At 32.0% G+C, this 10920-nt stretch overlaps 1 long non-coding RNA gene across 2 annotated transcripts; it reads right to left on the reverse strand.

Annotated features, from left to right (window-relative positions):
* Window positions 1-312: 312 nt before the first annotated feature.
* On the reverse strand, window positions 313-4279 carry LOC132051130 (uncharacterized). 2 transcript variants are annotated; one of them, XR_009413589.1, is made up of 4 exons: window positions 4046-4279; window positions 3895-3958; window positions 3549-3672; window positions 313-513 (listed from the first exon to the last, which is right to left on the reverse strand). It is a non-coding gene; the product is annotated as an uncharacterized LOC132051130 (long non-coding RNA). The 2 variants fall into 2 exon arrangements; XR_009413590.1 differs by lacking the exon at window positions 313-513 and adding an exon at window positions 521-1819.
* Window positions 4280-10920: the final 6641 nt, after the last annotated feature.

Raw genomic sequence — 10920 nt, forward strand, 5'->3', positions numbered from 1 at the left:
CTTGTTACTTTCTTCTATTGATCTTATCTATTAACCTAAAAAATAGTAATTTCTTCACTAGATTCTTGCTTCTTATTGCTCTCTCGTTTTCTCTTTTTTCACTTGTTGCTTATTATAGATTTTTACATGCAGACATTTCTTTTACTCTATATTTGTACTAGTATCGGTACCCCGCGCGTTACGCGGGGATTATTAAATATAATTTATCAAAAGAAAATATTACTTGAAAAATACGGTAGATACAAAGGATCATGAAAGAATTCTGCTTTTGTTATATTCATTGACACATTTTATATTTTGTAGTCTTTTTGCTCTAAATATTATTTATGTAAATAAGCGACACTCATTGTATGTCTAAAATGCACATAATTTTTTTTTTTTAATCAACAATGAGTATAGCAGAATGATTGTACTTTGAACTCAATTGGAGGATAAGTTGCTAATGCAAGTAAATTAATATTATCCTTCCAAATTTCCCATCAATTGTCCAACATCCATCTTCAAACACCTATACTGATAATGGAAGATCCACATAAACAAAAGGGATGATTAGATATCAAGATTAGAAGACAAAATTAAGAAAAAGTAATGACATCGGGGTAGCATTTAAAATCAGGCCGGCTTAAAGAATTGACATGTTTTTCCTTTAAGGATTGAGGACTTGAAAAACTTATCGAATGTCAACCAAGTGATTCTAATGGACTATTAAAGCTTGTGATAGCGATGTCGATGCACGCAAACAAACCTGCATTTTCAATCATTATTTTATGGGCCTCAGGAGCACAAATTTTTGAAAGAGATGCCAAAAGCACATACCTGTAGCTCACGTTGTACACAAAACAAACAGTTTTCACCAAGAGACTCAAAAGGACTAAGGAACATGTAGATCTTAACATGGTATAGAACTTCTTGAGATCCAGTGTACCAAATGTTATTGAGGAGATACATGTATTTGATAACAAATCAACAATAGAATAAATACATTCAATAGGAAAACCTCAAAAAAAAAAATATGTAATAAAACTTGAGAAGGAATCCAAGCATTCTCATTATTCCACGCGACTGTCATTGACCACATAGAAAAAATCATCCAGTTGTATTTGACTTTCAGCTGGTGGAAGAGAATGATTCTCAATGCTACTCATCTAAGTAAGGCTGAATTAGAAATTTAATTTTAAAAAAGAAAATTATTCCCTCCATATTCTATTTGTCCTTCATTGTCAACTTTCATTTTAATCAATTGAGAATTCATTAAATCTAGTCCTTTAATGAATTCTCGAGTATAATTTAACAATCTAGACAGCATATAGAACAACTACTTTGATGTTGTAGTTCAAAGATGAGAAAATATAGTACATAAAAACATACATATATAACTCAATGGGGTTTAACTTATATACTTTGAAAAAGAAATCAAGAAGCAAAAAGATTGAAAATACTAAAATACTACTCACACTGTCCATAGGCATGGAAAGTATAACAACTGTAATTCATGCAGTAGCACCAGCAACAATCTTTCCAAATAACCAGTAAATTCGAGCTTTAGCTCCCTGTATTTTTCATAAATATAGAAGTTGATAGCCTCAAATAGAGAGGCGCGTAGAATGTGACAAAATTCATTTATGAGAAATCTATTGATTCCTTGACTTTACCTGTAAACTTGAGCAAATGCTCCCTGTATTCTTTCATAGAAGTGGGTAGTTTTAATGGCCTCATCACTGCCATTCTCCACTGTGAAGTCTTCCTTTCCATGAAGGACGTCAACACTGTCAATGGCGACATCTAACCTCCCATATCTCTGCTAATGTTTTCCTCTTATCTGGCATTAAATAAGCTAAAGTTCTTTCAATCAATCCATAATTCACTATAATAGAGTTTGATCAGAAAAGTAAATATTTTCTACTATATAAATGCAATAATAATCTCCCTTCATCTTCAAATATAACATCTTTTACTCACCAGCAAAAGCCGAAGGAATCAAATATTGAACAGAATTTTCAGAATTCCAGCACAAACGTTAGTAAATTTAGATTCAATGCTGTCTAGTAGAAAAATTCTTTTCTACTTTAAAAAAAGTAGAAATATTCTTTGTAAAATATTCTTTAGGGTGTTAGCAATATTTTCTGACAAATAGATGAACATTTGTTATCCTTAAATCCTCTATAAGTTGAATATTGTATAAGTGGGAATAAGTTGGAAATTGGCAAAAATATATGTTAAAGCTAGAGTTTATTCAGGTGAAGTAACATAACCTTGGTTCCCCGTATAATTTCAGATTTTTTTCTCTGGTTTATTCAATACCTATATACAAAATATCCTCTCCCACTTTAATAAATATAAGATATAGCGTGAAGAAATAACTTGGAGACATCCTCTTTCACTTTAATCTATATAACTGAGATAAGGAAATGAGCTGGACACAATGAAAATATATGTTGAAGCTACAATAATTTCTACAGCTTCATTTTGTAGGGGGGAGTAAAACCTACTTCTTTCCCTAGTGTTATATTTTCAAATAGAAAAAAACATCCCCCGTCATATACAGAGGAAGCAGAAATATTATATATAGTAACTTAAGTAATAACTACTTAATGCGTAAAATCTGCAAATGTGATAGCTTGCAGATTCAACACATTTCATCAAATTAGTAAAGAAAGACTTATAAATTTGACTATAAAATAAGCATTTCTTCATTGTTTTTGCTATTGAAATTGACAAAGGGATAGATGTAGATCAGTGTTAATTGGTCATCAAATATATTAAACCAAAATATTTACAGGGCAAAGCTTAGGGGTCACACAATTTATTCTGTGTCATTGCAATTTATTAGATGTCCTAAAAGAATGAATAAAAAATTGTGTTAATGAACATCACCTTCAAGGAAATAGAAGTACGAAAGATGGCAAATGAGACCCCTGACAAACAGTGCATAAATATATATCCTTAATTGGCAAAAAATGCAGAAAACAAATACAATTTTTTTTTTTTGTAGAAGCTTTCTTACTTCATCCTTAAATTTTGTATCCATATCATTCAGAGTACATTCAAAGCAGCTTCTAGATGTACTACTTTACACAACTATTCATATTTAAAAAATTCCCATAAAAATCATGAAAAGATCTAATTTAACCATATTAATATCCATATAAATTTAGAATTAGCAGCTCCCTGCAAGGTAAAAAATAACTAATAGTATCAAATAACAAAAGTAAACAGCTTTCACAAAAACAAATCGTAATACGCATATCTCTTTACTTTTAGAAGTAAGAGACCTCGTAGTAAACTTGTAGTTCTTCTATACTCGAAGCTAAAACATAACCTCTCATGATAAGACAACCAATCTAAGTGAATTGATTATCGGTTTCCTCACTAAAGTTGACACATTAATTTTGGAGCTTTATTTGATTACATCAGTATTATAATCCTGCATCAAAAATATTGGCAGGCACTACTTTATCGCAAAGCCACATAATACTACATGTACAACTAAAAAATGATATTCAACCAAGCAATTAAATTAAAGGATTTTATTATAGTAGAGTAATTACTTGCATGACTGAGTTTCAGTGAGTGATTTTGTCACTGAGAAAGTTGCTCGATTAAAATGCTATCCTTGCAAAAATTCTCCAAGGTGTACTGCACATATCCGTTGTTGAGTCGACTGCACATATCCTGAGATTGATGTGATATTAATGTGATTGAAGCGAACAAGAATGTTAAAAAATTCTAACTATAATCTCCAAATTTTAATGAAAATAAACCAATTAATCTGAAATCTTAACTTGTAACACAAAGAACCAATTCTATCGTAAATTGATGAGGAAAAAGATGGTATGTTATAAAAGAGAGGCGTCGAATAGGGATAAGAAAAGTTGCAGAACAGTCGGCACATACCATCGAAATATGCAGAACTTCACACAATCCATTGTGAATTTTGGTCTTCAAGTGCTCCATTTTGCTGTAAAAGTGAAAGGGATATCCATCACGTTACAAAGTAGACAAAAGAAACTCACAATTCACACACATAAAGCCATGAAGCCAATACCTTAACCGAAGTTATAAAAAGTGTTTGGGTTTTCCTTGTAACCTTTGAAAGAAGTGACCTTACCCAAAAAAAAAATAAAAAAATGAAATACATGAAAATCTTGGAATAAGAAGAAAAGAATTTCATTTCTTTCCAACTGTGACAAGAAAGAATATATATATATATATATAGAATTTAAGAGGAACTCATTGACCTATTAACAATTTGGCTGAAGTTGTAGACGGTTTCTGAAAAGAGGCAAAGATGTGGTTTAAGGAAACTTGAATTTGAAGTGACGACACAGATATAAAAACTGAATTGACAGTTTTTCTCTGTTTTGAATTTTCCATTTTTTTTAAATTTGTGATGGTTATTTATTTTTATGTTTTTGCAAAAACAGGAATGGAAAATGACTGGTGATGTGTTTTTAAATTTCATAGGGTTTTTTAATCCGCTTCTTGAAGTTGTTTTTTAACCCTTGCAGGTTTTTGTTTTTATTTTGCTTTTTTTATTTCCTCCTTGCAATGGTTTTTTTTACCTTTTCAGCTTTTTGTTTGTATTTTGCTGAGAATAGGCTCGTTGCTTCCATTTTACCTTGCAGTTTTTCTTTTTAATGAATTTTGCTAACTGTTTTGTTCCTTGTATTTTTCTAATAATTAATTTGATAACTGTTCGGCTCCTAAAGTTTTTATTTATTAATAATTTTGCTAAGTGTTTTATTTATTTATTTTCTTTTTAAATTTGAATTTTTCTGGTGATGACACTTGTCATCATATCCTTGTTTTGCCTCTCCTATTATATATAGATAGATTATGAAATTTGAGAATTTATGAAAATTCTATTACTTACATGTAGGCATTTCTTTAACTTTATATTTATACTTTAATGAGCTCATATGTGTTTACAAAGTTTTTTACTAAAATGATATTCAGATAGTTTTAAAAATTATTAAATGATGTCATATAGTGTTGAAAATGAAAACAGTGTTATCGATCAGATCTGTGTTCTTTAAAATATCTTGTTTGGCTTACTATAATTAGTCTTTTAAACACAAAATAAGTTTGAAGCAGGGCGGAGTTAGAGTCTCGGTTATGGATATGGTCGGATTCGGTAGTGTTTTGGTTCAAATTCAGTTCATCAAATATGTATAGATTATTAATTTAGAAAAAAATAACTTCAAAAATCAGGATTGAGAAATCATAAACTTCAAATTCTGGCTTCGCATATGATTTGAAGTAAATAATTTCATCAAACCGGAAGTTAAAATATTAAAGGAGTGAAATGAAAGTTTTGCTTTTATATATTGAAAATAAACTTATTTGAAATTCAATTATTATTAACATAAACCATATTTCTACAATTAAAATATCTACTTTTATATCTTGAGTTTGGGTCCTGCTTAGCACAGGTCTCGTGGAACTATAATATATATAGTAGATATTTTAATTGTAGAAATATGGTTTATGTTAATAATAATTGAATTTATATAATAATATATATATTATATATATATATATATATATATATATTATATAGTCTCTCTGTCATGCCCCGAACCATGGCCTGGGCGAAACACGGCACTTGGTGCCTTACTACATGTGACCGAGCGAACCACATGGCTTGTTGAATCATTATGAGGCATATCATAAGTGGAATATAACGTGAATGCATGATGAGCCTTTATAAAACATAATAAGTCATAATACTTAATAAAATACTTGTTTAAACATGAGTGCGGAAATAACATGAATGAGCCAAAGATGGCTATACAACTCTGAATATCTGACATGACATAACTGACTAGTCTAGTCTATGAAACCTCTATCGTGAGTCTGAAAGGGAAAATCATACTTGCTGGAATAAGGCCCCCAGCATACCTTTAATGCATAACTACTATAGGATAAATGACTGACTAAACCCCGAAGGAGATGGGGCTCACCAATAGGCTGATACGAGCAAATCCTACTGAGCAGATGCGTCGTCCTGTAAATCCGTACCTGCATCATAAAATACAGGCCCCCGGGCAATAAAAGGAGACGTCAGCACATTGAATGTATTGGTATGTAAAGCAACTAAATAAAATAGACATGGCACATGAAATAACATGGTAGGACTGAAACTGAAGTCTGGTCATGAACATGAATATGTATAGATATAACATGAGTAAAAACATTATAAGTAGGGAGAGCATAAATATAACCGACAGCATGGTTCTGGTACTTGGACCCTACCAGCAGAGCTCCCATACCTTGCCAGGGATATGAGATATAAATATAACATGAAAGGATCCCATAATTATAAAGGAATCATCCTAAACATAGGCAGAGCAATCCTCATCCTACGGTGGCTAACGTAGTTTCAGGCTGCTTGAAGCCTTCTCGGTAATCTGTGCAACTCCCAAAAACATGAACATAGAAAATAGGTGGCACTTGAGCTCATGGTTATCATAAATCATAACTTGCATTTACATGGATATCACTTCATAGTTTTCTTGCATGAAAACGTGTAAAGCGTGTAGAGTATTTTCTTGAAAATAAATATAATAAATTATAACTTGCATGTGAGAACCCATGGAATGCAAAGTATGGGTTTTCATGGATTACAAACAGATTCTCAATAATCATAATGAAATATCAAGAACTCAATAATGGATTAATAATACTTCAATACTTAGTATAGTATGGTACATGGACCTAGGGTTATCATGAGCATGGTTAAAAACCCTAGTTTCCGTATAACTTCATACTTTATGAAAGAAGTGGCATGGGAAAGAACAAAGATGTTTTCACACGTAGATAGTAACCCTACATACCTGATAATGCTCCAAACTCGTAACAAAAATCTGAGCTTTTGTATAAGAATTCCAAAAGATTAAACCTTGAGCCTTGAGATGGGTTTTCTTGAAAACCCTAGGTCAAGAATGATGAACTCTTATTTAGAAATCATGGATACATGTTAGAATTCACTTGGAATGGTTGGAATAGACTTACCTTATTGTTTTGGATTGTTGGGAGAAGAAAACCTTCATGCTAGGACTTGGAGAATGTGAAAAGTGGAAAAAGAACTGAACATGACGTATTTATACTTAACTGAGTCGGGAATTATACGGTCAACTTACGGTCCGTATAACTTGGCTGTATTTGACAATAATAAAAATTCCAGAAACTGTAATTTCCCAAATGAGTTTCAGGGACTGAATATACGGTCCGTATCGAAGTTTTTCACAAACTTGGCAGAAACTTATAATCTCTACCTGTGTTACACGGACTGGTTATACGGTCCGTATAATAATATACGGTCCACATAACTGGTCGTATAAATGGGATTTTGCTGAACTGAGACGAATTTATTTCCCACACTTTTCATCTTCTCTTCTAAGTCTCAAATCATGACTGTAACCTAGTTTAAAGGTACGAGATGTTACACTCTCGACACATCCGTTGCACGGAATTGTCGAGTCATGTAACCAAGATCTTATAGTGCTTGACATTGGAGCGTACAATTTTTTTGTTAAGTAATATCAATATTATTAAGTTAAGGAATGAACTTAAAAATCATACACAAATGAACACAATAAGCGGTTTTCGAGATTTTTTTGTCGATGTCACGATAATTGCATATCCTCTGAACCTATCCATAAAGATGAACAATCAAAATTTAGTTAGAACATATAATTAATTTTACTTATTTTTCTTTTATGATGTACTATCATGTATTTAACGGAGTCTCACCTAATACTTCCTTATAGACGATATTCTCGGTGTATGTTCCTCTTTCATTCGTTATGATTGCTCTAACATAACCAAAACTCTTGTTGTAGACATATTGAAATTCCTCTTGAAAGTGTAACGTAAAGTTGGCTATGTGAGCAAACATGTTGCGGTAGATACAATCCAACGTTGGGGATTATTTAACCCTGTATTTATCGGCGTTCCAAAACATAAACGAATTGGAAATTATTTATGAAAGAATTTGAAAGGATATACTTTATTTTTAGAGGGAGAAAGTCAAATTCTAGGAATGAACACATGCTTGTTAGCGGATTGACTCATTGTAGTTTCTGCATGTATGAAGTTGTTGTTAAATCCACTGCAAATCATCTTTGTACCATTGAATAATCCATTTGAGGATCTAAACTTTTAAGTGGAATAATCAGTGCATTTTCTTTCAAAATTAACCCGTTTAAGGACAGATAAATATATGCAATATTTTGCTCGTGTATGTAAATAGATAAATATATACATACATATAAATTTAGGTATACATTAATTAAGATTAAGAGAATAAGAAAAACATAAATGGCATAATGAACTAAACGATGTAAAGACCTTTTGATTTTAAAGTATTCAGGTTTCAGGTACCATCTACTGAAGAGTCAAAATTAATAAATACTTTGCTTTCTACAAGAAACTTTTCTATCAACATTTCACAGAGAAACGATCGTATGAGGATAAAGTTCCATTGGAGGATTTGATTTCAAAAGGAAACTAAGATAAAAGGTGACAATCAGAGCAACGTTTCTCTTCAAAACATGATAAGCTTAATTTGTGTCTATTTATTTTAATTTAACTAATAAATAGAATATTTAAATAAATAAAAATAGTGTTTAGTCCAATAAAATGATTGCTTAAATAAGAAGGTATTTAAGTAATTCAACTTTTGACTTAAAAAGTTCCTTTTTATCCTCCTTCTTGACACGTGCATTGCACGTAACAACTTACTTAATGTGAAACAATATAATTACTTACTTAGAGTGTGTTTTGAAGTGTTGGACTTTTTGACATTCAAAAAGTATTCATTGAGCGAAAAGGAGGAATAGGTTACACAAACATACTATCTCGTCAAATTTTTATTACCATGCAACTTGTTACGGAATCCATCGATACATCCCTCCTAAAAATATAGAAAAATCCGATGGTACAACTTAGTTAGAATTGCGAAAATTTCATTCACACGTACCAATCCGCTTGAACCATCTATCTACTTCTTAAATAATGAGTCATTTATTCATAAAATCACCCAAAGTATATAACTACCAAAATATAAAGTTTGATAAAGGTACTCAAGATAATTTGGCCAAATTTCTATAACAAAATCTCAACATGAAACATAGGACAAAATGCTAATATAAAGTTGAAAAATTGGTGAAAAAGTTTACCAATTGTGCTCATGTAGTCAAGACTATCAAAGATTTAAGACCAAATAAATAAGGGAAAAGGGTCAAAAATGCCCCACTACTTTGGCAAAAGGGCTAAAAATATCATTCGTTACAAATTTGGGTCAAAAATACCCCTCATGTCATTAAAGTTTTCAAATATACCCCTGCTTTAACGGAAATCCTCAATATAACCGATTTTATTTTTAAACCTGCTCCATTTAAACCTGATCCAACAACATAAAAAACCCATATGTGATCAACTTGTTCCCGAGTCCTACATCTGGAGCCACTAGGCACAGGAGCGAGTAGTTACACCTCGTGGTTTTGTACATTGAGATTCGGCGACTGTTAATGATTCTAGTATTAGACACTGGGGTTATCAAGGTTAAATGAGATTGGACATGTTTATCTTATAGTTATAAGGGGTTAAGTTCATGTTTAGTAGGTATTGGAAGGATTAGAGGCTCAATGAATCGACGAGAATACGTTTCAGCAAAAGTTGAGATTTATGGTTGAACCTACGGACCGTAAATTCAATGGACTCCACCGTAAAATTGAACCAATGAGCGATGGTGTTCTGTTGGGGATTTACTTTCCAAATGTATGGATCGTAAATTTATACGGTCCGTATATCTGAGGCGGTGGCAGATTTTTTTTATGTTACATACTCGACCCTTACTCATTTTAGCTCATTTCCAACATTTTCCAAGTCCGTGAAAGCTCTAGAATCTTCCTCTAAACATATCCAACCAAACCCAAGTAAAATCAAAGATTAAAAAGCAAGAATCAAGAGATTCAAGTGTTGGGAGGTTCACTAGGGTTGGTAGAGTCCAAGAATTCCTTTGGTGATTGAAGTGGGAGGTTTCACTCTAGTGGAATAAATTGATCTAACATTGCTCTTGTGTGATTAAGGTAAGTTTTCATGTCTATTGCATGTTTGTGAGGGTGTTCAATTTTTATACACCTCGATTGAGGAAAGAAAGTGGAAAAGGAAGTTCAAACATGAATTTGAGGATATTTTGAGTAGTAAATTAACTTGAGTTATAAATTTTGACATGTTATGAGTATGATCTTATTATTAGTGGTAATAATAATAGCGAGGAAGTGTTGTATACAATGTTTCAGGGGTTGTTGTTATAAGTTAATTATAAGAAGAACTTTTGGGAGTGTATCGGATGTAAGTTGAATGAAATCTCTTAATCATGGCATTGTTGATGTTGCTATTGTTGGTTGGGAGTTGATTTGGAATTTGGTTGAAGTAGATGGAATAGGGGAAATGCTGCCCAATTTTCGCTAACTCACAAATTACTCTAGTTTGAACTTATGAGTGTCTTCAAGACTTAACGTTAGTGTGAATCCTCTTGAATGTAGATTTGCGAGCTTGGGAGGAGAACGTTAAGTAGTTAAGGAGACGTAAAGGTATGTTAAGGCTAACCCTTTCTTCCTTAAGGCATGATTCCTTTGTTGCGAATCTACACATGATATCCATAATGTCCTATTCCCTAGAAATGCGAGAAGCACATGATTTTCTAGGTTCTTACGATATTATTGATAAATGTTCTCCATGATAATGATGATGATGGTGATTCAATTCCTAGAGATACCAAATCGTATAGTCTTTGATGTTCTTATGATATTATTGAGCTTGTTCCATGATTATTGATTGTACTCATTGTTGTTGGTCTCACCTTATAATAGTTGTTTTTTCAAGGTGGGATATAGCGATGATGATGATTCC

This window comes from Lycium ferocissimum, chromosome 3 (assembly GCF_029784015.1).
Source record: "Lycium ferocissimum isolate CSIRO_LF1 chromosome 3, AGI_CSIRO_Lferr_CH_V1, whole genome shotgun sequence".
Taxonomy (NCBI): Eukaryota; Viridiplantae; Streptophyta; class Magnoliopsida; order Solanales; family Solanaceae; genus Lycium; species Lycium ferocissimum.